The 17,440-nt window shown below is 46.4% G+C and overlaps 1 pseudogene; it reads left to right on the top strand.

Moving 5' to 3' along the window:
* The first annotated feature begins 14,668 nt into the window (after window positions 1-14,668).
* On the top strand, window positions 14,669-14,781 carry LOC144600753 (U6 spliceosomal RNA; annotated as a pseudogene).
* The last annotated feature ends 2,659 nt before the right edge of the window (window positions 14,782-17,440 follow it).

The following is a 17,440-nucleotide window of genomic DNA, read 5'->3' as shown; positions in this document are numbered from 1 at the left end:
TACCCCACGACAGAAGGGGGAGGAGTTGTACAGTTTGATAGCCACAGGGAAGAAGGATCTCCTGTGGCGTTCTGTGCTGCATCTCGGTGGAACCAGTCTGTTGCTGAAGGTGCTCCTCAGGTTGACCAGTGTGTCATGGAGGGGGTGAGCTGTATTGTCCAGGATGCTCCGCAGTTTGAGGAGCATCCTCCTCTCCAAGACCACCTCCCATGAATCCAACTCCGCCCCCAGGACGGAGCCAGCCTTCCTGATGAGTTTGTTGATCCTAGTGGGGTCCGCGGCCTTCGCCCTGCTGCCCCAGCACATGGCAGCGAAGAAGATGGCGCTGGCTACCACCGATTGGTAGAATATCTGCAGCATCTTACTGCAGACGTTGAAGGAGCGGAGCCTTCACAAAAGGTACGTATAAGATTATTAAGGGGTTGGACACGTTAGAGGCAGGAAACATGTTCCCAATGTTGGGGGAGTCCAGAACAAGGGGCCACAGTTTAAGAATAAGGGGTAGGCCATTTAGAACTGAGATGAGGAAAAACCTTTTCAGTCAGAGAGTTGTGAATCTGTGGAATTCTCTGCCTCAGAAGGCAGTGGAGGCCAATTCTCTGAATGCATTCAAGAGAGAGCTAGATAGAGCTCTTAAGGATAGTGGAGTCAGGGGGTATGGGGAGAAGGCAGGAACGGGGTACTGATTGAGAATGATCAGCCATGATCACATTGAATGGCGGTGCTGGCTCGAAGGGCCGAATGGCCTCCTCCTGCGTCTATTGTCTATTGTACAGCCGGCTCTGTCCCTTCTTGTACAGGGCCTCTGCGTTCCTGGACCAGTCCAGTTTACTGTCCAGGTACACTCCAAGGTATTTGTAGTTATTGGAAATTATTGGAGAAAATACACTGAGATGGGATTTGTATAAATTTGGACAGACAGGCCGGGTAGGCCATTATCGGCATAGCTTTGTGTGAGTATGTTAGTATTGGGCGGGAGAGAAGAAATCCAGCCTCCCTCTATTTTTTTATTTTTCAGGAGGTAACTCAAGATTGTTGAAGCCAGCGCTGAACATGTCAACGTGGAATTTAGTTAGGCATTTGACAAGGTCCTGCTTTCAATTGACATTGCATAAGGGAGTGGTGTAGGAAGGAACTGCAGATGCTGGTTTATACCAAAGATGGACACAAAGTGTCGGAGCAAGTCTGCAGGTCAGGTAGCATCTCTGGAAAAAAAGAATAGGTAAAATGTCAGGTCACACCTCTCCTCTGGCACTCCTCCTCCATGCGAATGTTGCCAGAGGATTGAAGCTTTGTACATGTTCCACTTGTATTCCAAGGTACCATGGGAGAGGTGAAGCTGGTGATTGCAAGCCAGTTATTCTATGATCAATGGTGGGGAAATCGTGAATGTCCACAATCCAGGACAAATGAGCTATTGCTTGGAAAAAGGTAGTTTCCCAATGGCAGAATAATTGACATGGAACTCGGGTTGTTAGACAAGGAAGGGGTGCTTTTACAAAACTGTTTATCAGAGGAGTCCATTAACTGGCGTGAATAATGTTAGTAATGTTAGACTTTCAAAAGTACTTTGAAATTTAGCCTTGATTCAAAGAATTTGGTCAACACCCAGAAAAGTCCATTAGTGTGGATTGCATATCAAGTCTGCAACTGCTCAGACAGTGCTAGATCAATATCAACACGGTAATCTGTACCTCATTGCTGCCTAAAACATGGACTGTGTTTAGCATATCTTTATTAGAACTTGTCTTGGTTCATTGAGAATCCTAACTACAAAAGGGGTTAGTGTTGGTGTTCGCTTCAGGTATCTGCAGCCGGAGAGTGTCAGTTTGAATAGAGTCAAGAGTTTTATAATTGTCATATGTAGTGACAATGGAACAATAAAATTCTTACTTGCAGCAGCATAACAGGCCTGTGAACACAATACTCATAGATCGGGATGCCAACTATCTCACTCCCAAATATGGGACAAGGTAACGTCACTGCCCCGCGCCCCACGTGACCTCACCAGCGGCCAAGTGCTCCCGCTCCACCAATGGTGGCCGCCTGGGCCGGGAGGTGGGTTGCTATGCAGCCTCCGTTAGGCGGCGCCCGGGCCTCCGGTCCTAGACTGTCCGGAGCTAAAATGTCGGAAACCTAGACTGTCGGGGGCTACATCATCCGCGTATACAGCGCCCCCCCGGGCCTAATACAGGACAAGGGCAGTCCCTTAGGGAACATATCAATTTAGCCCAAAATACAGGATGTCCCAGCTAATATGGCAGCCCTACTCATAGATAACATAATAAACAGGAGTGGGGAGGGGGGATGGAATGGAAAGAGGAGAGAAAGAGGGGAGAGAGGGAGGAAGAGAGAGCAGTAATGTGATCTTGAATTGTAGTTGTTTACAGAATCAAGAGTGTTTTATTGTCATATGTCCCAGATTGAACAATTAAATTCTTACTTGCTGCAGCACAACAGAATATGTAAACATGGTACACTGTAAACAATATAATAAACGAGAGGGGGAAAAAAGATCAGTGTGTATATATAGTATACACACACTCACAAGTACACACACACACACACATATATGTATATATATATATATATATGTATATGCACACACACACACATATATATATATATATATATATATATATATATACACACACACATATATATATATATATATAGTATACACACACACACACATATATATATATATACATACACACACACACACACACACATATATATATATATATATACACACACACACACACACACCCGCCCGTCCCCAGCTACGTTACAAGGATGTCTGCAAGAGAGATTTGAAGGCGCTCGACATCGATGTGGAGTCCTGGGAGAGCCTTGCAGCTGACCGTACGAGGTGGAGAGGTACCCTGAACCAACATCTCAAAACGGGGGAGGAGAAACTGATGAACGCAGCGGCAGAAAAGCGGGCACGCAGAAAGGAGCGCAGCAACTTCAACAAACCTGAGACCACACACAAATGTGACCTTTGCGACAGAGACTGTCACTCCCGCATTGGTCTCTTCAGCCACAAGCAACGCTGCTCTAGCCGAGGTGTGGAGCAAGCAGCCAACTAGGATGCATCACCCATGGTCAGCCGTGAGCGAGGGGACACATACATACACACACACAAAAAGCAAACAATAGTAGTACAATAATAATAATAATAATAATAGTTCAGTTCTTATTTGAGGTTGTCGTGTTTAATAGCCTGATGGCTGTAGGGAAGAGGCTGTTCCTGAACCTGGACGTTACAGTTTTCAGGCTCCTGTACCTTCTTCCCGATGACAGGAGTGAAATGAGTGTGTGGCCAGGGTGGTGTGGGTCTCTGATGATGCTGACTGACTTGTTGAGGCAGCGACTCGGATAAATCTCTTCGATGGTGGGGAGGTCAGAGCTGGTGATGGACTGGGCTGTGTTTTATTTGCAGTCTTTTTTGCAGCTGGGCATTCAAGTTGCCGAACCAGGCGGTGATGCAACCAGTCAATATGCTCTCTACTGTACACCTGTAGAAGTTCAAAAGAACCCCTCTCTGACCATACCAAATCTCTGTAATCTTCTCAGGAAGTAGAGGCGTTGATGTGCTTTATTTACAATTACATCAATGTGCTGGGTCCAGTGTGTGCTGTTCAGATGCAGATTCAGATTAGCTTCTCGTCCTATACCAGGATACAATGCAATTCCTGTGCAGATGAAGCTCAGAGTAAACAGTGAGGATAATGGAACAGTCAATTCAATAAAAGGTGTAAAACTGCAGAATTTTGCAAGATTGCAGTGCAAAATATAATCAGATAATAAGATCATTAAGAGTAAGATAAGTGGCAGCACCTCCAGCAACAGGGTGTGTAAGGTGTGTGTAGGAAGGAACTGCAGATTCTGGTTTAAACCGAAGATAGACACAAAAAGATGGAGTAACTCAGCGGGTCAGACATCATCTCTGGAGAAAAGGAATAGGCGACGTTTCTTTGGGAGATTCGCGCAAGAGCCTGATAGCGGTGGGACGAAACCGTTCTTGAGTAATGGAAACAGGCTCTTCAGCCCCACTTGCCCACGCTGACCAACATAGCCCAATCCACAACAATTGATGATTGTAATGAATAAAAAGGCGACATGGTGGTGCAGCGGTAGAAATGCTGCTTTACAGCACCAGAGACCTAGGTTTGGTTCTGACTACAGGTGCTGTCTATTTGGAGCTTGTACGTTCTCCCCGTGATTGTGTGCGTTTTCGCCAGTTCTGCCGTTTCCACCCACACTCAAAGGACGTACAGGTTAATTGGCTTGGGTAAAAATGCTGACTTGTCCCATGAGTGTAGGAAAGTGTTGGTGTGTGGGGATCACTGGTCAGCGTGGGCCAAAGGGCCTGTTTCCACGCTGTATCTCAAAGCAAAACAAAACTAATTGATCATTCTACAAGATGGAAGGTATTTATTTCACAAAATGCTGGAGTAACTCAGCAGTTCAGGCAGCATCTCAGGAGAGAAGGAATGGGTGACGTTTCGGGTCGAGACCCTTCTTCAGACTGCATCTGCAGTTATTTTATTCCACAAAATGGCATTTTCTTTAAACTTTTTTTAAAACTGGGTCTGTGAGACTGCTGCTGGGATAATAGAATTGCTCATAATACAATAAATGCTGGAAACTAATTGGTGCTCTGCTAAAATCTGAGCTAAACTGTCTGCCTAACGAAGCTGTTATTTATAACTTGGCTGCAGGGTGAAAGCGTTATATGATTTGAGCTAAGAAATTAAACGCATGACACTTTCATTGTCCTGAAGCTGCAAGGCCAAGAGAAAAGTAAACGGGATTAGAAATGCATGACAATGGCGGGAATAGACGGCAGATCGTCAACACCAGCTGTGTCAATGGGGAGGGTGGAGTTGTGGCCACAAAAGCTGCTTAAGCAAATCAAGTAAAACAAAACAAGAAACTTTAAAAACATTCACACTCATACTTAACATGTAGATCAAAAATCAGCATGATAAACAGGTTTTAATTGGGAAATGAAACGTAATCACTTAAAACCAATTGCTGAAGATGGCACAGTCTGACTCAGTCTTTAGCCTTCTCGGGCTTGTGTCTTTGGCCTTCTCTGGGTTGACTGGGCTTGTAATTCACTGGAATTTTGAGATGTGAGGGGACCTTATGGAAACATATAAAATTCTTAAAAGATTGAACAGGTTAGATGCAGGAAAAATGTTCCCGATGTTGGGGGAGTCCAGAACCAGGGGTCACAGTTTAAGAATATGGGGTAGGCCATTTAGGACTGAGATGACGGAACAAAAATTCACCCAGAGAGTTGTGAATCTGGAATTCTCTGCCACAGAAGGCAGTGGAGGCCAATTCACTGGATGTTTTCAAGAGAGAGTTAGATTTAGCTTTTCAGGCTAAAGGAATCAAGGGATATGGGGAAAAAGCAGGAACGGGGTACTGATTTTAGATGATCAGTCATGATCATATTGAATGGCGGTGCTGGCTCGAAGGGCCGAATGGCCTACTCCTGCACCTATTTTTCTATGTTCTCTCAGAATGTCCCGGTCCAATTAAGTGTATGAATGCACATTGTGACAAACACCCTCCTCGGTAGATGTAAGGAACTGCAGATGCTGGAATCTTGGGCGAGAAACACAAAGTGCTGGTTACTCCAGTACTTGCTTACAATTATCTTTAGGGAGGGGTGTGGAGGTGAGACAAAGATTAAAGAATATCCTGGAACATTTCATGATGATGCAGCATCTCTGGAGAACATGGGCAGGTGACATTCCGGGTTGGGATTCTGATTCTCCTTGGTATATAAAAGCGAAGACTCGAATCGCTGAGCTATCTGACTGGGTCAGGCAGAATCTCTGGAGAACGTAGATGACACAAAGTGCTACTGTAACTTGGTAGACTCTCTTGTACCACCTAGACCGTGCTTGAGTTAATTTACTACCTCAACTCATCTAGTTTTGTTTTAGTTTAGTGATATAGCGTGATAGCAGGCCCTTCGGCCCACTGAGTCCATGCCGACCAATGATCACGCATACACTAGTTCTATGCTATATCCCAGTTTTGTACCCTAAGCACTAGGGGAAATTTACAGAAGCCAATTAACCTACAAACCTGCACATCTTTGGAATGTGGGAAGAAACAAATGTACCAGGAGAAAACCCACGCAGTCACAGGGAGAACATACAAACGCACAAACAACCCGTGTAGTCAGAACCTGGGTCTCTGGTGCTGTAAGGCAGCAACTCTACCGCTGCGCCACTGTGCAGTCATTTTGTGTCTACCATGTACCTGTTTAAATGTTTCTTAAGTGTCGCAATAGTACCTGCCTCAACTATCTCATCCGGCAGTTTGTTCCATACACCCACCACCCTTTGTATGTGAAAGATTTACCCCTCATGTTCCCATTAAATCTTTCCCCCTCTCACCTTAAATCTACACTGATCAATCAAAATATTATGACCACTGACAGGCAAAGTGAATAAACATTGATTATCTTGTTACAATGGCACCTGTCAAGGGGTGGGGTATATTAGGCAGCAAGTGAACAGTCAGTTCTTGAATTTGATGTGTTGGATGCAGGATAAATGGGCAGGAGTAAAGACCTGAGCATGGAGTAAAGACTTTGACAAGGGCCAAATTGTTATGGCCAGACGACTGGGTCAGAGCATCTCTGAAACGGCAAGGCTTGTGGGGTGCTTCCGGTCAGCAGTGGTGAGTACCTACCGACAGTGGGCCGAGGTGGGACAAACCACAGGGTGTTTGATACAGAGGGCAACGAAGGCTATCCCGTCTGGTCCGAACCGACAGAAGGTCTACTGTGGCATAAGTCACATAAAATTTTAATGGTGGTCACGGGCGGAATGTGTCACAATGCACAGCGCATCGCACCCTGCTGCGTATGGGGCTGCACATGGAGGACCAACAGCATATTAGGCAGGTGGTCATAATGTTTTGGCTGATCGGTGTATATCCTCTGGTTCTTGATTCCCCTACTCTGGGTGAGGGACTCTGTTCCCGATCTGTTCCTCTCATGATTTTGTGAAAGGTAATAAAATCTCTTTATGAGTCATTATCTGGGTTGCACATCTGCTTGCTGCAAGATTGGCGGGGCCAGGGGAGCTGAGGCAGACAAAGACCAGATTAGAATTGCAGACCAGTTCAGGGTGCGACCAGAGGCTAATAATCTGTTTATTAGAGGAAGGGTGACACTGACTCCTTGCAAATACCCTGCTCAATAGGTAAACCATATTACCTGCCCACCTGCCTGATCTCTTCTCGATGAGCAGCTTTCAAAGCTGCCTTTCAAATTTGCTTTTGAAATTGATCTCAACGGTAATTCCAGGTTTCAATTAAGGAAAAGCTACTGGAATGTGCCATTTTACAAAAAGGGATCGGGGATGATTTCCTCAAAATATATTCATAGCAAACCACACGGAGAGAATTACTGTTTTAAAAATTCGGAGGCGGTTACTGAAGAAATGATACATTCATGCCTCAAGTGAAAAACGAAATTGCATTTTGATTTGGAAGACAAAACCACGCTGATTAACTCAACTACTTCTGTCGTTCATTTGGCAAGTCCTGGCCAGGCAGCACAAAGGCTCTTTCAGCCCGGGGTCCCAAGAGAATAAACAAAAAAAAAAGTTTAAGGAGTACATGATTACCATCGTTGAGGACTTATTTGTCTCCTAATCTGTCTCCTAATTTGCATCTTTTAATCTGATGCAAATCAAATGCAAATATGAAATTATTAAGGCCAAGGAATATTACTGCTAACCTTTCGACTATCTTCATTGTTGACTTTGTAAGTGCCATGTAATAGGAAATTAATTTGATACCCTAAGTGCCTCTGTCAAAAGCCCTTTTAACAGTGACCTCTAGCCGTGTGCACAATGTAAACTTGAAGCTTCTTTCTCACCAGGAATCTTTGCCTTTGACACGATGAGAAGATAGATGCAGATGAGGAGAGCCATTTTATACATCCAAAAAGCATTTACAATTCACGGAAAACAACCGTGTTTCCTTAAATGAATTCTGGAGTTTGTTGTGCTCTACTCTGTGGAGCATTGCAAACAGTTATCATTGCGAGGCCTTAGTTCGGTATTTGCCATTTGTCAGTCTGAATAGATGGCTGTGAATTCTGCATTTTCTGTACTATTTCCACATGGTTCCTCTTTCTGTTATTTCTTTTCGAGACTGTAAGTCTGGAAATTTCTCCAAAAAAAATTTGCTCTAGAAATTAGATATCCCTAGTGCTCTTTATTTCCAATGGCGATCTGTTAAAAATAAACTTTGGATGGAGTAACACTTCATAACACATCACTGCATGCATTCGACCAGGAAACTGGAACAAGATTTTGCGCCATTTCTCTATCAGACGTGGATCACTTTCAGAGGATTGTTGGGAAAATTAAACCTGTTGTTCACACCTGGGATACAGGTGTTTTCATTGTGCAATGACAGGCCCAAACCCCACTATGGTAAGTCCCACACTTACACCCCATACTTTAGACAACCCCCGTTCCCTCCAAGGTACTTAACTCTTGCAACACTTTGCTCAGGCCTGATTTCCCCGATTGGCACAGACCATCCAAGTTCCCAATCCCTTGGGCCTTCAACCCTCCAAACATAGGAGCCTTCCAACCTAGCAACCACTGAGGCCTTTGACAAGGCCCTAATTGTTCTGTCCACCCACAACTCCTTTTTCATTTGTCAAGAAATGACCGTGGATACTAAAGCAGGGTGGCACAGCGGTGGAGTTGCTGCCTTACAGCGCTTGCAACCCGGCTTCAATCCCGACTACGGGGGCCGTCTGTACGGAGTTTGTATGTTCTCCCCGTGACCGCGTGTGTTTTCTCCGAGATCTTCGGTTTCCTCCCATACTCCAAATTCGTACAGGTATGTAGGTTAATTGGCTTGGTGTATGTGTAAATTGTATCTAGTGTGTGTAGACAGTGCTAATATGCGAGGATCAGTGCGGACTCAGTGAGGCAAAGAGTCTTTCCACGCTGTATCTTTTTTAAAAAAAAGTACATCTAAGATAGACACAAAAAACTGGAGTAACTCAGCGGGATAGGCAGTATCATTGAAGAGCAGGAATGGGTGATGTTTCGGGTTGAGACCCATCTTCGATACATCTAAAGTGGACAATACAGTTCCCCTGTCTTTATCGAACTGACCTGCTGAGTTACTCCAGCACTTTGTGTTTTTTTTGGAAACCGGCATCTGCAGTTCCTTGTTTCTTCCTCTATTCTTCCTTGGTCTGTGTTATTGGATGCTGGCATATTCCTTGGGAAACTATTTCCTAAGAGTTGGCAAAAAGCACAACTAACAAGTAGCACCTGGAGAAGAGAGAGGGAGGAAACATGGAAATTTTGTTCAGAACTTTATTCAGAATAAACAATATGTACAAAATATATACAAAACAAAACTGTTCAAAACTCCTCCGACATTCTCAACGGCTACACATACATTCACTAGCAGTGTATCTGGTGGTGCCATCATTATACCTGTCACCCTTGACAACCATGTGGCCCCCTCGGGTGATATCTCTTCCCTTGTTTGTCGGGCATCTCCACCGCATCCTGCCCTTCAATGTTCAGCAGCGGAAGGACCTTAGACTGGGGTCATTCCCCACAGATCCTTGGCATTGGCTGCAGCAAGCTTCAGTGCGTCCCTCAGCACCTACTCCCGCAGTCTGGAATGGGCCAACAAAACCAAAGAGTCTTTCACCCAGTTGATGACCTCCCAGCAGCACTTGATGTGCATAAGTTCATAAGTGATAGGAGCAAAATTAGGCCAGTCCGCCCATCAAGTCTACTCCGCCATTCAATCATGGCTGATCAATCTCTCCCTCCCAACCCCATTCTCCTGCCTTCTCCCCGTAACCCCTGCCACCTGAATGCCCGTCTCCGAATGTGTCGCTGGGAACACGGGAATGGTGAACAGAAGGCCCGGTGGTTAGTGACACAAGCTGTGGATTAAAGGCACTGCATCTTTTATATTTATATATTTGGGAAGCACAATACTCATTCATTGTGTCCAAGAAGAAGGCAGATGGCAAAAGGCGAGTTGTAGATCACTCAATGCAAAATAGAAAAGCATCAGTGAATAGTAGACAATAGACAATAGGTGCAGGAGGAGGCCATTCGACCCTTCGAGCCAGCACCGCCATTCAATGTGATCATGGCTGATCATTCTCAATCAGTATCCCGTTCCTGCCTTCTCCCCATACCCCCTGACTCTGCTATCCTTAACAGCTCTATCTAGCTCTCTCTTGAATGCATTCAGAGAATTGGCCTCCACTGCCTTCTGAGGCAGAGAATTCCACAGATTCACAACTGTCTGACTGAAAACGTTTCTCCTCATCTCCGTTCTAAATGGCCTACCCCTTATTCTTAAACTGTGGCCCCTTGTTCTGGACTCCCCAACATTGGGAACATGTTTCCTGCTGCTAACGTGTCCAACCCCTTAATAATCTTATACGTTTCGATAAGATCCCCTCCCATCCTTCTAAATTCCAGTGTATATAAGCCTAGTCGCTCCAGTCTTTCCACATATGACAGTCCCGCCATTCCGGGAATTAACCTAGTAAACCTACGCTCAATAGCAAGAATATCCTTCCTCAAATTTGGAGACCAAAACTGCACACAGTACTACAGGTGTGGTCTCACTAGGGCCCTGTACAACTGCAGAAGGACCTCTTTGCTCCTATACTCAACCCCTCTTGTTATGAAGGCCAACATTCCATTGGCTTTCTTCACTGCCTGCTGTACCTGCATGCTTCCTTTCAGTGACTGATGCACTAGGACACCCAGATCTCGTTGTACGTCCCCTTAGCCTAACTTGACACCATTCAGATAATACTCTGCCTTCCTATTCTTGCCACCAAAGTGGATAACCTCACACTTATCCACATTAAACTGCATCTGCCATGCATCCGCCCACTCACACAACCTGTCCAAGTCACCCTGCAACCTCATAGCATCTTCCTCACAGTTCACACTACCACCCAGCTTTGTATCATCTGCAAATTTGCTAATGGTACTTTTAATCCCTTCATCCAAGTCATTAATGCATATTGTAAATAGCTGCGGTCCCAGCACCGAATAAGGGCAACAAGATTAGTGCAAACATAAGGAAACAGGTGTCAACACTCAAACGTAAAGTTCAAAGAACAAGGCATACTTGTTACAAAGGAATAAACACTTGGCAGCTGGTAACAGGGAACATTATTTAATGTTCATTGACAGCATTCTTAACTCTCACTCAGAAGCAGGAGAGATGTGTTTCTCATATTGAACGTAATCACAGAGAAGGTTTTCAGGGGTGCTGTCCTTTGAGACATAAAACGGAGACTTGGTCTATTGGTTTAAGCCAGAGGGAACGCATGGTGGTATTGTAAGAACAGGGTCAGCCTTGAAAGCATTCCTATGTTAAATAAGAAAATAACTGCAGATGCTGGTACAAATCGAAGGTATTTATTCACAAAATGCTGGAGTAACTCAGCAGGTCAGGCAGCATCTCGGGAGAGAAGGAATGGGCGACGTTTCGGGTCGAGACCCTTCTTCAGACTTCTGAAGTTCTGAAGAACTATGTTAAATAATGTCATCAATACAAATAACTCCATCTATTGGTGAGCTGCTGCCTATTACTAGTGTGTCGGAAGGACCTGCAGATTTGCTGCTTTCCACCGAAGGTAGACACAAAATGCTGGAGTAACTCAGCGGGACGGGCAACATCTCTGGAGAGAAAGAAAGGGGAACGTTTCGGGGTGAGACCCTTCTTCAGTCATTCTTCACCCATTTCTTATCTCTAGAGATGCTGCCTGTCCTGCTGAGTCACACCAGCATTTTATAGACAATAGATAGACAATAGGTGCAGGAGGAGGCCATTCGGCCCTTCGAGCCAGCACCGCCATTCAATGTGATCATGGCTGATCATTCTCAATCAGTACCCCGTTCCTGCCTTCTCCCCATACCCTATTCTCCCCCGTGCCTATTACCAGTATATTAAAAAAAATGTTTTTTAATGTTGCTTTGGTGTTAATGATTTAAAAGAGGAATACCTTGGCATCCGCACCGCACCCAAAGAGGACTTGGCCGCCTCCTTCGCCGAGTTGGTGTACGGGGCCCCTTTGACGGTTCCCGGGGAGTTCATCCCACTGGCGCAGGGTCGAGTGGAGCAGCCTTCTGACGCCCTGCAACGTCTTCGGCAGTCGGTGGGCAGGCTGGCACCTGTGCCCACGTCGCGTCATGGGACCTTCCATCCGCACGTCCCTCCTGCTCTGGAGGACTGCCAGTTTGTTTTCCTGCGCAGGGACGCTCATCGGTCACCTCTCCAGCGGCCGTACGAGAGCCCCTTCCGGGTCCTGCAACACGGCTCGGCCACATTTGTCCTGGTCATGGGGGGTCGCAGTGAGACTGTTTCGGTCGCACGACTGAAGCCGGCACACGTGGACATTGATCGGCCGGTGCTGGTTGCGCAGCCCCGCCTGCGTGGTCGCCCTCCGTCCACGTTACCCCCGCCAGTGTCTGCTACATCCCCTCCACCTGTTGATCGGTCGCCGGTCCCTGCGCTGGGCGTGGTGTGCACCCGGGTTGGTCGCCTCGTGCGCCCTCCTGTCCGCTTTGTACCTCTGGTTCTTGGGGGGAGGGGGGTCCTGTGGCGGTCCCTGGAGATCAGGCCACTCCTTGGGTCAGCCCCCTCGGCACTTGACGGACAGGCTTAAGGGGTTAAGAGTCAGCCCGTTGGGGGGTGTGGTTAATCCCGAGGTGGACTTCGCTGTGAGTAAAAGCTCACAGCCAAATAAAGACCTTTACTAAACCTGCCTGGCGTCCAGCATTTTCTCTGGCCTCCGCCAGGCCACTACAATCTCAACGTTTAAGAAACAGACAGGTACATGGATAGGACAAGTTTGGAGGGATATGGACCAAACGCAGGCAGGTGGGGATAGTGTAGCTGGTTTTATTATTTCGTGTCATCACACAACTGTTTGCCAATAGCAAGCAAATTGTAGTGCCATGTCGTTGGCTGTAACAGTGTAGCTGGTACATGTTGGCCGTTGTGGGCAAGTTGGATCGAAGGGTCTGTTTCCACACTGAATCACTCTATGGCTATATGACTCTATGACTCTACCATACATAGGTGACCTTTCAGGATGGGACCCTTCTTCAGATCCGACCCGAAACGTCACCCATCCTTTTTTCTCCAGAAATGCTGCCTGACGCACTGAGTTACTCCAGCATTTTGTGTCTATCTTCCGTATAAACCAGCATCTGCAGTTGTCTCCTACACTAATAATGCCACACCTGTTTTTATTGACCCCTTTAAGTTATAGTGAGCTTATACGTTTTCCCGATTGCAACCTTCCTCACCCTCCAATATCACCCCACTAATTTGGTTACATGTGATGAGAGAAATGAAACTGGACTCTGAAAGACAGCAGACTGAAGGCCCTGAGTGTTTCTACTGGGTCCAATGGCTAATTAAATCACCCTAATCAAAAACCTACATCAGGCCAGCTACAGCTCACAGACTTTCCCCGAGTTAGTGATTTAGAAACATAACTGTATCATCATTCACGTTTGCACTGGACAAGAGGAAAAAAAGTTAAAAAGCAAGTAAACATGAGCAGAACATTTCTGGCCATATTGGTATACACAGCAATATAAACCAGCAATGTAAATCTTTGTGTGTTTTGGAGTGGTAAGCAATGGTCAAAATGTATTTAATTTATTTTATTGTTCCTGTTTTTATGATCTCATTTCTTTATAAGATTCGCTTCCCTGAAACAGGGCTCTTATCTGAAGAAGGGTCTCAATCTGAAACGTCACCCATTCCTTCTCTCCAGAGATGCTGCCTGTCCCGTTGAGCTTTTTGTGACTATCTGTGGTTTAAACCAGCATCTGCAGTTCCTTCTTACATTCTTATGTGAGATATTCTGTTCGATAATACTAAGGGCAGTCCTGTCTGAAGAAGTGTCTCGACCCGAAACATCATGTTCTATTCCTTTTCTCCAGAGATGCTGCCTGACCCACTGACCTACTCCAGCGTTTTGTGTCTATCTTCAGTCCTGTAACAATCTATTGTCCAAATAAAATAGCAATAAAAATAACAATGTATGTAGGAAGGAACTGTGGATTCTGGTTTATACCGAAGGTAGACACAGAGTGCTGGAGTAACTCAGGGGATCAGAGAAGAACCTCTTCAAAGTAGGCATACATTGGGGAGATTTTGCAGTGGAGCAGACAAAATGTGTAGGAAGGAACTGGAAAAATAATATCTGCTATTTTAGTGATGTAACTTTATATAACTGTGGGCAACAAGGTGGGGCAGGGATAGATTTGGTACCTTACACCGTCAGAGACCCGGGTTCGATCCTGACTACGGGTGCAGTCAGTACGGAGTTTGTATGTTCTCCCCGTGACCTGCATGGGTCTTCTCCGAGATCTCCGGGTTTCCTCCCACATTCCAAAGACGTACAGGTTTGTAGGTTAATTGGCTTGGTATAACTGTAAATTGTCCCTAGTGTGTGTAGATAGCGTTAATGTGCGAGGATCACTGGTCGGCATGGATGAAAAGCCTGTTTCGATGCTGTACCTCTAAACTTAACTAAACTAAACTAAACTATAAATGCAAGAAATGTGTGTCAGTCAGGTGTGAGGTGCTCTGAGGGCATTCGGCAGCACATATACTAAAATTGGAACAATACAGAAAAGATTAGCAAGCCCCCTGCGCAAGGATGACATGCAAAGTTTTGAGGTGCTCTCGGGGCTGCTGTCGGGGCAAGTGTGGCCCGTCCCTCCCTCCTGCGCCACACGGATTGCCCGGGCCTTCTTCCAGTTCATCTGGGGGTCGAGGATGGACCGGGTGCGACGGGCCACAATGCACAAGTCGGCAGACAACGGGGGTAAAAGCGTGCCCAACGTCGCCCTCATCCTGCTGGCCACCGTCGTGTGTGGCTGCATCAGGTGGAGCGTAGAGCCAAGGCATGTGGGCACCAAGTGTCACTACCTGCTTAGGTTCTACCTGTCCCCGGTGTTGCGAAGGATGGGCCTGGCGCAGAGGCCATGCAATGTGCCAGTCAGCTGGACATTGCCGCACCATCTGTCATTCGTGGAAAGGTTCTTCCGGACCAACACCTTTGACCACAAGTCCATCGGGCAGTGGTCAGCATGGAACGTCCTGCAGGCACTGCAGGGGAATGACTCCATGGATCCTGTGACGTGGTTCCCAGAGCAGACTGCCCAGCTTGTCTGGCAAAAGCCTCATCGCCAGAACTCACCAACAAGCACCAAGACCTGGCTTGGCTGGCGGTGAGGGGAGCCCTCCCAGTCAGATCCTTCCTGCACCGCCGGAACCTCACTACCAGCGCACGCTGCCCTCGGGACGGCTGTTACGGAGAGGAGACAGTTGCCCATCTCTTCAGAGTGTGGATTTGCAAAGAGAGTCTGGAGAGGTTTGCAGGGGTCCCTGTCACAATTTATTTCGAGTAGCTCCGTCACAGAGGACTCTGTAATCTACGGACTGTTCCCAGGGACGCATTCAGAGACTGACATCGAGTTCTGCTGGAAGTTCATCAACTCGGTGAAAGACGCTCTTTGGTCTGCCCGAGCTTTGTTGACCTCCCAGCGGAGTGAGATGTCCGTCGGGGAATGTTGCCGACTGGCCCGCTGCAGACTGCAGGAGTACGTGCTGAGGGACGCACTGAAGCTTGGTGCAGCCAAGGCCAAGGCTCTGTGGGGGAGGACCACAGTCTAGGGGCCTTCCGCTGCTGGACATGGGGGGCAGGGTGTGGTGGAGACGCCCCTCAAAATAAGGGAAGGGATTCCACACCAGTTGGCCACATGAGTGGCAAGGATGGGGGGTAATTGTGTGTAATTGGTGTATTGAATGTATGTATTGAATGTATGTGTATCCTCCGAGAATGTCGGATGGAGTTTTGGAAGGAACATGTTTTGTATGTATTTATTTCTCGAATAAAGTACATTTTGATTTTTTTTTTTAAAGTGCCTTCCTGTTACTGATGGTTAAAGCTCCTCATACATCCCTGAGAGTGGCTCTTCTAAGATTCAGTGAGTGCTTCTTAAAAGCATTTCCCCAGTACAACTAGGCCATTGTTGTCTCCATCTGCACTGTTGTTTGAATGTAATCCAGATCGGGGGTAAGGTTGCAGGGCCGGCATTGTGGGGGTGTGATGGGAGTTGAGGGGGAGTAGGTTATCAATATCCAGTGTCCCCCTCTTGATAATTGCTGAGTGATTGATAGAGCCTTTGCAGAGAAACATGAGAAGCAGAAACTGCTGGCTTGCTCACTTAAACTCAATGAGCTAGAATTCAATTCTTGCTATTCATGTTCACTGGGGGGAAGAGAGCCGCCTAATGTGTACTGGGAGGTGGAATGTGATTAAATATTATTGAATTACTACTTTAAGGATACAATGCACCCTTTAATCTGATTGCTGCAGGTAAATATGCCACCTACCTCAATTCTTATTTTATAGCAGTACTTCTACTGGGGTTCAAATTTGCAGTAAGTTTTTTCTCTTAAAGCACCCATTTAGGTGGCAGTTTATACAGTAGAAACAAAGAACTACGGATGCTGGTTAATGCACAAAAGGACACATTGTGCTGGAGTAACTCAGCGGGTCAGGCAGCATCTCCATCGCGGGCGGCACGGTGGCGCAGCAGTAGAGTTGCTGCCTTACAGCGAATGCAGCGCCGGAGACTCGGGTTCGATCCTGACTACGGGCGCCATCTGTACGGAGTTTGTAAGTTCTCCCCGTGGGTTTTCTCCGAAATCTTCGGTTTCCTCTCACACTCCAAAGACATACAGGTATATAGGTTAATTGACTGGGTAAATGTTAAAACTGTCCCTAGTGTGTGTAGGATAGTGTTAATGTGCGGAGATCGCTGGGCGGCACGGACTTGGTGGGCCGAAGGGCCTGTTTCCGCGCGGTATCTCTAAATCTAAATCTAAAAAAATCTGGAGAGCAAAGAATAGGCGACGTTTCAGGTCAAGACTCAAAACATTACCTATCCATGTTCTCCAGAGATGCTGCCTGACCCACTGAGTTACTACAGCACTTTGTTTCCTTTTAGGTAGCAGTTTGCCTTTGCTTGTGGACAATTAGATGATTACACTTTAGTGTTACAGTTTTAAGCAGACCCTCTGAGAAGCCTTCGAGAAGAACTGGCCATGATTCCTGATTCTAATAGTTATCTAGAGATTCCTGCCACACTGTTATGTAAAGAGAGAAAATAATTAGTGATCTGGGAAGATGTAGGCTTTATAGGCTAACGGAATCAAGGGATATGGGGAGAAAGCAGGAACGGGGTACTGAGTTTGGATGATCAGCCATGATCATATTGAATGGCAGTGCTGGTTCGAAGGGCCGAATGGCCTACTCCTGCACCTATTTACTATGTTTCTATGT

The sequence above is a fragment of the Rhinoraja longicauda genome, chromosome 15, assembly GCF_053455715.1.
Source record: "Rhinoraja longicauda isolate Sanriku21f chromosome 15, sRhiLon1.1, whole genome shotgun sequence".
Classification (NCBI taxonomy): Eukaryota; Metazoa; Chordata; class Chondrichthyes; order Rajiformes; family Arhynchobatidae; genus Rhinoraja; species Rhinoraja longicauda.
This window is presented reverse-complemented; position numbering and strand designations above follow the sequence as displayed.